This window comes from Eubalaena glacialis, chromosome 5, assembly GCF_028564815.1.
Source record: "Eubalaena glacialis isolate mEubGla1 chromosome 5, mEubGla1.1.hap2.+ XY, whole genome shotgun sequence".
NCBI lineage: Eukaryota > Metazoa > Chordata > Mammalia > Artiodactyla > Balaenidae > Eubalaena > Eubalaena glacialis.
In genome coordinates this window covers 1,159,004-1,171,057 of record NC_083720.1, presented here as the reverse complement: position 1 = coordinate 1,171,057, position 12,054 = coordinate 1,159,004, and the positions used below count along the sequence as shown (strand labels likewise).

Here is a 12,054-nt window from a genome sequence, read left to right as displayed (position 1 = left end):
CGCGGGGGAGGGAGGGAGGGAGGGCCGAGGGAGGGGAGGGGGCGGCGGCGGCGGCGGCGGCGGCGGCGGCGGCGGGCGCAGCGCGGCCAGGCCGAGGCTCTCCGCGCGCGGCGCCGACCCCGCCCCCGCGCCTCCCGCCCGCCGCCGCCGCCGCCGGGCCGCCGCCGCCTCGCAGAAGCCGCGGGAAAGTGCGCGCCGCTGATTGGCTGCCGCGCTCGCGGGGCTGCGGCCGGGCTTTTCAAATCCGCGCGGGGCGGGGCGGGGCGGTGGTGGCGGGTCCGGGGCGCGGGCGTGGGCCGGAGGCTGGGAGTCGGGGGCGCGGGCCGGGGCCGGTGATCGAGGGCACGGGCCGGGGCCGGGGGCGCGGGACCCCGCAAGCCGCCTCAGACCGGCGCCGGGCGCGCGCCCCGCTCCCGCTACTCGGCCGGGCGCGCGCCAGGCGGCGGCTCAACCGAAAGCCCGGAGCCTGGAGCCAGAGTCCGGAGCGCGCGCGCGCGTGGTGACGTCACGGCCGCGCGCCCAATCGCCGCCGGCGAGGCCGCCCCGCGCGATCGCGGCCCCAGCGCGGGCCGCGCGGCCCTGGAGCCGGGACGTGGGAGGCGGCTCCCTCCCGGCCACCCCGCGGGCCCTGCGCCCGTAGCACCACGCGCAGGGTCAGCCCGCGCTGGCCGCAGGGCCTTCACCCAAGTGGTCACCCACGCCCCTGCCTCGGGGCGGAGAGAAGGCTCCCGGGTCAGGAGGCGCTCTGCGCGGGGCCTGGTCGAGCCGCTGGGATCCGGGAAGGCAGAGGTCAGGTTGAACTGGCCCTGCACGCGAGGCCCAGCTGGAACTCGCAGGGGAGCACTGTGGAGGGAGCTCCAGGGACTGCCGAGCAGGGTGCAGAGGTCCCCGCCGTATCTGTGCTCCTGGAACGCACATTACAAACTTGGCATAGATGGTCACAAACAACGACAGGGAGCGCGGATTGCAGGCCGGAGAGAGACTGGCCGGCGCGGTGCGGGCTGGGACGGGGGGGCGTCTTCTAAAGAATATCTGCAGGGCGAGGATTCAGCCGTTCCCCCCACCTCCCAGGCTCGGGTCTGGCCTGGATCTGGGAGCAGTGGGGAAACCGTGGTCGGAGGCAGGACTCCCAGGCCCTGAAACTGCTGGGGCTTGTGCCATTCTAGTGAGGCTGGGGTGGGGAAGAGGGACAGGGCAGGCCCAAGAGTGCCAGCAGCTGCAAGGTTCAGCTGCTTCCCACCAGAGCAGGGGGTGGCCTAGAGGACACTAGAGCCAGAGGGAGGCCCTCCCCCATGTCCAGCTGAAAGGGATTACAGAATTTTTCACCCTTCCATCCAAGAGCTATACGGTGAGGTCCTACTGTGTGCTGCACCCTTGCAGCATTCTGGGGAGCCTGAGCAACCAGAAGAGACGCCCTTCCCCCATCGTTCACTGCCAGGACTCACCTCTGGCCACCAGGAGCCCCTGGAAGGTGTCTAGCTGGGTGCTGGCCCATTCACATTTGCATTTTGCCATATCTCTTGGCTGTGGGGAGGAGAACAGGTGCCCTCTCTGGGCCCGGGATCCCTCTGGGGCACAAGCCTGAAAATTGCCTACCTCCCCAGTACCTTTAAATCCCTGCAGTGCAAGACAAATACCACCATATCTCATTTGATTTCACAGATTTGGAATTAGGGCTCCTCTTCAAAAACAAAAAAATCTGCATTTAGAATAGTGCAATCAACATGTAAATTTATTCAAAACATGAAAGTGTGTGTTTGGAGTTTCTTGAAGAAAGTTATTTGGGGTAGGCTGATCTTTTCCCGCCCAGTGCAGGCCTCCCTGGGCCCAGCCCTGCTGTCTTGTGGGGTCCTAAGCCCTTTTCATCGAGTCGGCCAGCTGGACAGCCCCAGTCCTGCACACACGGGGGGCCTCTCCCGTGGAGAGTGGATTTCCGATGATTGGGTCTCCCTCAGTGCCTAGGAAAAAGAGGCCCTCACAGGACTGAAGGAAGTCCTGGGCATGTAGATTCCTGGGTGGGGAGGCCCTCATCTGCACGTTTGCGCCCCTTGCAGGTTGGGGAGGGCCATGGGAGTGGAAGCCCCAAGTCCGGTGGGCCCAGAGGGCTGCGGGGCACTCAAAGACGTCAGCAGCTGGGGCTGAACCTTGTTTCCGTCTCTTTGAGGCTCTCATCACTTCTCTAAATGAAACTCGGCACTCAGAGAGGAGAGACTGTAGAAGACCAAGGGACTGGGAGTCTACTCCCAGTATAAAGTAGCGAGCGCAGAGGAGAGGCGTTTCAGGGGGCAAGGGCAGCCTGCTGGGGTTCCGCTGCCCTCCATCTCAGCTCTCCCCTGCTGCCCCCCACCCAGCCTCTCAGGCCGAGGCTGGACTGGGCAAGGCATCTAGGACCAGGGTATCCCAGGCCTGCCTGCTAGCTCGAGGACCAGCCCGGCAGCCGCAGATCAAGGGGTCAAGCGGAGCTGGGAGTCCCCTGGCCACAAGGTCTGCAGCCACGCCACCTCTGGCTGCCTGCCGTCTGTTACCACCCACGGGGCATACAGCTCTAGGAGGCACTGCCCACTCCATGATGTCTGTGTGGCCCAGGCTGGAGCCCACTCTGCCGCCCTGCTCCCCATTGACACAGGTCCTGCAGCTCCTGGCCCAGACCTCCCTGTAAGAGCTGCTGCCAAGGCAAAACCCAGGCCCCTTAGCCAAAGGAGCCCCCGAGCGCCGGCTTGGCCTCCGCATCCCCCGCCAGGGCCGGGGTCCCCCAGGGGCCAGGCTCATTGCTGTTTCCATGGGGATGTATGCACTCTGACCCCAGTCTTTCTCCATCCCTGGCCAAATAAAGAGGGCTTCCAAGTGGAAACCAGCAGTCTCAAGCTGCCCCTCCTCCCATGCCCCAGGTGGCCCCTCTCTCCAAGGGGAGGAGGAGAGAGGCCCCCCTTCTCAGCCTAGGACAGGCCCAGAGCCAGGCCTAGCAGTGGCAGGGGCCTCCCACCCCCAGACCTTCTCGGCAGCCCCTTCCCAGCCCCAGACCGCTCTGTTCCCCAGGCTGGAAACTTGCCTTTCTAAAGGCCCAGCTCTGCCTCAGCTCCTGCCCAGCCCAAGGACCACTGCAGTTCACCGGGCCAGCCCACAGGAGCCAGCAGGCTGTAAGGCCCCTCGGGTCACATGGGCCAACCCTCCACTGAGCAGGGCTCCCTGTCAGGCTGGGAGATAGACCTGGAGGCTGAAGCCCTGCTGAGAAGCCCCCCGTCCAAGTCCTGGCTGGGAGGCCTGAGCAGGAGGCCTCCCCACCTTCTCTGCCCACCCCTCTCTCCATCCGCCTTGGGGCTGACCTACAGGAGCCCCTGAGAGGCCTGAGGTGTCTGTCATCAGTCCCGGTGGTCACCTCCAGGAACAAACCACAGCCCAGGACCATGGTCGGGTCCTGAGGGCAACCTCAGGACCATCTTCCCCACCTCCCCCGCCCCCACCAAAGGCTGCCTCCTGGAGATTCCACCCAAGCCAGCCTAGGGCTCACCCCTCCTCAGGATTCCACTTCCTAAACCCTCCTCTAAGCCAGCCTCTCCTCCCCTGTCACTCTGCCTGCCCCCCCCCCCGCCCCCGACCAGGGCCTTAGTTCAGCTTCTTACTTGGAAATAAGAGGCAGTTTTCGGGGGCTTCCCTGGTGGAGCAGTGGTTAAGAATCCGCCTGCCAATGCAGGGGACACGGGTTCAAGCCCTGGTCCGGGAAGATCCCACATGCCGCAGAGCAACTAAGCCCGTGTGCCACAACTACCGAGCCTGCGCTCTAGAGTCCGTGTGCCACAACTACTGAAGCCCGTGCACCTAGAGCCCGTGCTCCACAACAAGAGAAGCCACCACAATAAGAAGCCCGCGCACCACAATGAAGAGTAGCCCCCACTCGCCACAACTAGAGAAAGCCCGCGTGCAGCGACGAAGACCCAACGCAGCCAACAATAAATTAATTAATTAATTAATTAATTAATTTTTAAAAAGAGGCAGTTTTCGACTCACTGATTCCCCGCCTGCTTTCTCCCCCTTTAGTTCATTCTCTGCATCCAGCCAGGGGAATTTTTCTAAACCAAAATTGACCATGTCACCCACCTGCTTAAAATTCTGCTATGGCTCCCCAGCGCCCCTCACACCAAGCCCACTCCTCAGTGAGACTTGCATCCCACTTTCAGGAATGCAGAGGCCATCCAGCTCTGCCTCTCCAGCCCAGCCCTCTCCCCAGAGCTCCCGGCCAATAAAGTTGACTCCTCACTGGATGTGTCCCCTTGGACAGCCACATGGACCCACCCCTGGACAGTTACCAAACTGAACTTCTCCCCTTCTCATCCCCATGCCAGGTCTCAGCGGGGATGCTACTTTCTCCAGAAGCCTTCCCTGGTCCCCTCTCAGGCTGGCTGAGTCCCCTGGGGGTACACACAGCCCATGTTTATCTCCAGGCGCCAGCGCTGCCTGGGATGGACTGCCCGGCCTCTGGTCCTGGTTCCCCGTGCTGGTACCTGAGGACTGCTGGCAAAGTACCACAAAACAACACAAAGTTGTTCTCTCACAGTTCTGGACGCCAGAAGCCTGAAACCAAGGTGAATGCACGGTCACGCTCCCTCCAAAGGCTCTCTGGAAGAATCTCTCCTTGCCTGTCCCTAGCTGCTCGTGATGCCGCAGTCCTTGGTGTTCTTTGGTTTGAGTCAGCATCACTCCACTCCCAGGCTCTATCTTCACAGGGCCTTCTCCCTGTGTCCACTGGTCTCTGTTTTCTCTTCTTGTAAGGTCACCAGTGATTGGATTAGGGCCCACCTGATGACCCCGTCTTAACTTGATGACATCTGCAAAGACCCTGTTTCCAAATAAGGTCACATTCACAGGGCGGAAGTTTATGAACACACCTTTTGGGGGGACACAGTTCAACCCACAGCCCTTCTCTTCCTAGTTGCAGGACCTTGGGCAGGTTGTAAGGCCTGTGTGTGTGTGTGAAATGGTGACACTAATAGGGCAGTGTCCCCTTTGGGAGAGGCTGCTAGGCAGGAATGGCTGCGCCGGGTCAGAGCCCGCCTCCCCGGAGGGCGCGAGCTCGCACCTGCCAGGCTGCCCTCCTGCGGAACCCGCAGGGTGGGGACAGTGGGAGCCAGGCGCGGCAGCAGCTGGCGCTACAGGGTTAGGGACCTGGCTCCCTCCGCCCTGGCCCCGCCCCCCGCAGTCCCGCCCCCGCATTGGCCACCCGCCGCGAAGCCACGCCCGCCGCCCCCGACCGCCCCCGACTGCACTCCACCCGGCGGCCAGGCGAGGCGGGCTGCTCGGTTTTTGCAGTTCCGGGTCTCTCGGAGGGAAGGAAAGGACACCTAAGAACAGAGAGCGATGGTGAGAAGACGGGTGACTTCCACCTTGCCCCACACCCCGCCTGTGGCCCCTGCACCCCCATTCTCCAAGGGACTGCCCAGATCCAGGACCAGCCAGGGCAGGGCCCTCCGCCAGCGCTCACCACTCGCTCAGGCTTTGGCTAAAGAAACATTGTTTTGTGCTAAAGCAGCGCTTCTTTTTCTAATTGTGAAAATTGCATGAAATTAAAACCCAAAACAGCAGAAAGGAGAAAATAAAAGTTCTTCCTAAGTCCTGGGCCTGCGGCGAGAGATATAAGCGCTGGTAACAGCTTGCGGAGCGCTTTGGACCACTTCTGTTCTGGACAGATGAGGGGCTTCACCAGCCTGAGTTGGGGACTGACCAGGAACAGCAGGAATGGCCACTAGGAGCCACTCTCCTTCCCCTGCCGCCCAGCCAGACAGGTCCTTTTTATTTATTTTATTGGAACAATTTTACATTTACAGAAAAGAGGCAGATATAGTATAGAGTCCCCCCCACCTGCTTCCCCTAGTGTCAACACCTTACATTTCCACAGCTTTGTCAAAACTAAGACACCAAAATTGGTCATTACCGTTAACTAAATCCCAGACTTGAGTCAGAGCTCACCAGTTTTCCCACAAATGTAGAAGACTCTCTTAAAAAGCAAATCTGATTGAGACTTCTGCTGTGGGTTATAACAGAGAAGCTGCGACCTGACTGCACCTCCCACTGTAAACAACCATAACATGGACAAAAGAGATGAGGCAACTGTTTTCAGGTGGTGGGGGAAGGGAAGAGCAGGACTGCGCTCCCCGGGGAAGAGAACTTTATGAGGCACGCCTTGACCGCCCCCTGCCCGCCCACCCAGCTCTCTACCCCTCCTGGCACAGAGGGACAGAGTCCAAGTGGGGCAGCCCATACTACTGAGCCGAGGGCCAGTGACGCGGCTGGAATCGGTGGGGAGGACACTGGAGGAGAGGCCAGTGTGTAGAGGGGGGTCTAAGATGTTCCACTGCCCTTGGCTGGGGTGAGGACACCGGACGGACCAGAAAACAACGGCTGTGGGAGCTCTGGCCTGGCCCGAGTGGGGGCCTCATCAAGCCCTGTGAACGTCCCTGGCTGAGCAGCTGAGACACCAGGACCCATGCCCTGGGAACTGGGGTTGCACCCGGGAGCAAGACATCCTCCAGTCTCACCCTGTCTCACTACCTACTGCTGCATATCACATGACCCCAAAACCCAGTGGTTCAAAACGCCAGTGAACACTGATTATCGCATGCAATTGCTTTGTCAGGAATTCGGGAGTCGGGGAGCTGGAAGGTTCTGGCTCAAGGCTCAAGGTCTCCCATGAGGTTGCAGACAAGATGTCACCCAGGGCTTCCATCATCTAAAGGCTTGACTGGGGGGACTTCCCTGGCAGTCCAGTGGTTAGGACTCCACGCTTCCACTGCAGGGGCCACGGGTTCGATTCCTGGTTGGGGAACTAGGATCCCGCATGCCGCGTGGTGAGGCCAAAAAAATTCAAAAAATAAAAAAAAAATAACGTTTTCACTGGGGCTGTGGATGGGCTGCTGAGATGCTTTACTCAGGTGGTGCTGGTCATTGGCAGGAGGCCTCAGTTCTTCCCCACTTGGGCCTCTCCGCGCACTGCTCGAGTGTCCTCCTAACATGGGGGCTGGCCTCCCCCAGAGCAGGAATCCAAAGGAGAGGAAGGCAGAAGCTTCAGTCTCTGGTGATCTGGCCTTGGAAAGCACATGTTTTCATTTTCAGAGAAAGATAACAGAATCTAGAGACTGTAACATATCATCCACAACAACCAAAATACAATAAAAAGTCTCTAGGCATGCAAAGAAAAGAGAGAATGTGGCCAAAATCAAGGGAAAAAAGCAGTCAATAGAAACCACCCCTGAGCCCAGTGTTATTAGATTTGACAGATAAAGACTTCAAAGTGATTGTTTTGAGATATTCAATAATTCAAAGAAAATTAGTGAGTGAGTGAAAAGGTCTAGTGAGTGAAAAGGAATCTATCTCAATAGAAAAAATGGAAGCTGTTAAAAAAAAACAAATGAAAGTTCTAGAAATGAAAAGTACATAACTGAAATGACAAAATCACTGGATGGGCTTGACAGAAGATTGAAGGTGACAGAAGAAAGAGTCAGTGAATTTAAAGACACACCAATAGGATTTCCCTGGTGGCGCAGTAGTTAAGAATCTGCCTGCTAATTCAGGGGACACGAGTTCGAGCCCTGATCCGGGAAGATCCCACATGCCGCGGAGCAACTAAGCCCGTGCGCTACAACTACTGAGCCTGCGCTCTAGAGCCCGTGAGCCACAACTACTGAGCCCATGTGCCACGACTACTGAAGCCCGCATGCCTAGAGCCTGTGCTCTGCAACAAGAGAAGCCACCGCAATGAGAAGCCCGCGCACCGCAATGAAGAGTAGCCCCCGCTCGCCGCAACTAGAGAAAAGCCTGCGCTCAGCAACAAAGACCCAATGCAGCCAAAAATAAATAAGTGAATAAATAAATTTTTTAAAAAAAGACAGACCAATAGTAATTATCCAATCTTTTTTTGGCACGTGGCACGTGGGCTTCAGTAGTCATGGCACACTGGCTCAGTAGTTGCGGCGCACAGGCTTAGTTGCCCCGCGGCATGTGGGATCTTCCCAGACCGGGGAACGAACCTGTGTCCCCTGCATTGGCAGGTGGATTCTTAACCACTGTGCCACCAGGGAAGTCCCAGTAATTATCCAATCTGAAGAAGAAATTATCCAATCAGAGAGGAAAACGTTGAAGAAAATAAAGTCTCAGGCACTTGGCAAACAATATTAAAGGGTTTAACATACGTGTGTTGGAATCTGAGAAGGAGAAAAAGGTAGAAATGGGACAGAAAAAAAATATTTGCCAAAATGATGGCCAAAAGTTTTCCAAAGTTGACAAAAACATTGACTTACACATCCAAGAAGCTCAGTGAGCCCCAAGCAGGATTCAGCCTCTTGGGATGCAAACCACACGTAAGCACTTCATAGTCAAACCAGAGAGGCAGGCAGGAAGGAAAGAGACAGTGGACTTAAACAATAGCAATCCAAATATCACTCTTTTGCCCACTTATCCAAAAAAGAAAAAGAGCCGTGTGAATACACTGACCTGTGTGGGTCTCATGCAGGGTGCTCCTTAGCTTCCAGGTGGCTGTGCCTCTGATGGGGACCCACCATGAGCGGCGTAGTGGTACAGGGAACAGCTGACCAATGAAAGAGTAGGACAGCTTTCGCTCAGACCCGTGGCACCTACAGGATGGGCAACTGTCACGGTCTTCGTACTGCCAGGAAGCTCCATAGCCACCGACAAGACCAGAAGTGGCATGATAAACAGTACAAGAAAGCCCATTTGGGCACAGCCCTGAAGGCCAACCCTTTTGGAGGTGCTTCTCATGCCAAGGGAACTGTGCTTGAAAAAGTAGGGGTTGAAGCCAAACGGCCAAATTCTGCCATCAGGAAGTGTGTCAGGGTTCAGCTAATCAAGAATGGCAAAAAAAATCACAGCCTTTGTACCCAGTGATGGTTGTTTGAATTTTATTGAGGAAAATGATGAAGTTCTGGTTGCTGGATTTGGTCACAAAGGTCATGCTGTTGGTGACATACCTGGAGTCCACTTTAAGGTTGTCAAAGTAGCCAATGTCTCTCTTTTGGCCTTATACAAAGGCAAGAAGGAAAGACCAAGATCATAAGTTTTGATGATGAAAGCAGGATAGTAATAAATTTCCATATGCCAAAAAAAAAGAGAAGGACAGACGGAACTTGGGTACATGACAGAGGGCCACGGCCGATTGGGGGAAAGGAGAGACCATTCAGTAAGGAGGCCTGGGAAAATGCTGCGTTATCTGTAGGGTAAGAAAAATGAAGTTGGGCTTGTACCTCACACTACATGCAAAATTTCCTGGAAACTCTTGATGGATCAAGGTCTTAAATAGTAAAAGAAAATCTTTAAATCTTTTGGTAGGAGATATAAGTGAATACCCTTCTGACGTTAGGTCAGGGAAGATTTTGTTAAAAGGACAGGGGAAAAACCTGTTAGCTATCAAAGGAAAGATGTGACTGTACTAAAATGAAGAACTTCCGTTCATCAAAGGACATCAAGAACATCCAGCTTTCAGAGGGCCCCTTAAACATCTCAAAGAGAGATTTTAAACTAATTAAGCTTAATTGGCATGTTAAGTTACAGGGAAGCATTATCAAATAAGTGATAATAAAACTTCTAAAGTTATATTGCGGGACTTCCCTGGTGGTGCAGTGGTTAAGAATCCGCCTTCCAATGCAGGGGATGTGGGTTTGATCCCTGGTCAAGGAACTAGATCCCACATGCATGCCACAACTAAGCGTTTGCATGCCACAACTAAGGAGCCCGCCTGCTGCAACTAGGACCCGGCGCAACCAAAAAAAAACAAAAAAACAAATACTACTTAAGTTATATTGCATATATGAATGCTATTAATATGTGTTCTAAAAATTAATTTCTAAAATCTGATTTAAAAAAAAAAGAACATCCAAAACAAGCTTGAAGAACAAGCTGCAGGTCTGACAGCACATTTCAAGCCAAGATATAAGCTACAGTAATTAAAACCACTTGGTATTGGCTCAGGTTATCAAAAAGCCACAGAATAGAGTCCCATGCACACGTGGCCACCTGATTTATAACAAAAGTGCGAGTGTAATTCAGTGGGACAGATTAGTTATTTGCTTCTGTAACAAATTCTTGTAAACTTAGTGGCTTAAAACCACCCAAATTTATCATCGTAAAGTTCTGTAGGTCAGAAATCCGCTAAAATCAAGGTGTCATCAGGGCTGCATTCCTTTCTGGAGGGTCTAGGAGAGAATTCATTTCCTTGCCTTTTGCTTCTAGAGGCTGCTTGCGTTCCTTGGCTCAAGGCCCCTTCTCCATCTCCAAAGCTGGCAATGGCTGCTTGAGTCCCCTCATACCGTGTCACTCTGATCTCCTCCTTGTGGTCAGACCTCCCTCTGCCCCTCACGTCTTCCTCCACCTTCCCTTCCTAAGGACGCTCATGGTTACATTGGGCCCAGCTGGATAATCCAGAGCAAACTGCATCTGAAGATCCTTCATATAATCCCTTTTTCTGCAAAATCCCTTTTTCTGTGTAAAGTTGCATAATCACAAATTCCAGAATTAGGATGGAATGTGGACATCTTTGAGGACCATTATTCTGCCTACAGAAGGGGAAGGAAGATGGTCTTTTCAATAAACGGTGCTGGATCCATTCTGTAACCAGAGGGGAAAAATAATCCTTGATCCCTGCCTCACAACACACAAAACAAACACCATTCCAAATTATCATAAGCCTAAATGTGAAAGAGAGAACAATTAATTTCTAGAATAAAACATGAAAATATCTTCAGGACCTTGGGGTAACAAAGATTTCTTCAATCACAAAAAGCATTCACCATATAAAAAATAAATAAATAAATAAACCCCAAAACCAAAAAACAAAAAGCATTCACCAAAAAAGATATTAAAGCATTAAAATCAAGAGTTTCTCTTCATCAAAAGACACCATTAGGAATTTAAAAGGTAATCCTGAATGGGAGAAAATGCTTGAAATGCATATAATCTAAGGGTATACAAAGAACTCTTACAAATCAAAAGGAAAAAGGCAGAGGACCCAATGGAGAAAGGGATAAAAAACTAGCCTTACACAGGCACTCCATGAAAGAGGAGGTCCAAATGTTCAAACGCATATGAAAAAGTGCCTCCAAATTCTTAGTCATGAAAGGAATGCAAAACGAAGCCACCCTAGGCCCCCACCTTCGGGAGTGATTACCATCACAGTAACCACAGCACCAGGGTCTGCAGGGACGTGGCCGGGTAAGCTGGTAGGAACACCCTGGAAACCACCTGTCAGTACTTACTAACGTTGAACTTAAGCACACCCTCTGACCAGCAGTTCTACTATCAAAGGCATACGTGTGTGCAGCAAAGCCACGTGTGAGAATATTAACGGCAATGTTAGTCAGAATGGCCAAAAATGGAGGGTCCGTCAACCACAGCATTGATAAACTGTGGTATAGTCATACAATGGGGCATTGCACAGCAATGACGAACAGCAAACTAACGTTACCCACCGTGCTGATGAATTTCATAGACATGATGCTAAGTGAAAGCCGCCAGATTAAAAGAAAAGTACACACAATTTGATTCCATTTATATAGAGTGAAAGAACAGGCAGAAGTGATTTTTGAGGTGGAAGTCGTAGTAGAGTTTATCTCTGAGAAGGGGGTACATCGGGGGGGGGATGGGGAGGCTGCTGCAGGGCTGGCAGTCTTCTGCTCTGATTGGAGTGAGGGCGGCATGGGTGTGTGTACAGTGGAAAAACGCTTCAGACTGTACACCTGGGACGTGGCCACTTCACTACACACACATTGAAGTAACATTAATTTTAATTTTAATATTAAAACTTTTAAAGGTTTGCAAAAAGATTTTTCAGTAAACCCAGGGTTCCGCTATGAAGAGGCAAGGAGAGGGTGGGTGTTGCTGTGAGGAACCAGTAGGCACAACCTTGGTCCATGGACCCCATCCTTGGGTTCTCAAGATTCAAATGCATGTCCCTCCCACATCCAGCCCACAGCCACCATCTTGCTTGATCAGGGTGCGCTCCATGCACGAACCTGGCTGAGGCTGCTGGGGGAAGGCACGCCCCTCCCCGTGGTG

The 12,054-nt window shown here is 53.8% G+C and overlaps 1 pseudogene; it reads left to right on the top strand.

Moving 5' to 3' along the window:
* Window positions 1-8,628: 8,628 nt before the first annotated feature.
* Window positions 8,629-9,107, top strand: LOC133092528 (small ribosomal subunit protein uS12-like; annotated as a pseudogene).
* Window positions 9,108-12,054: the final 2,947 nt, after the last annotated feature.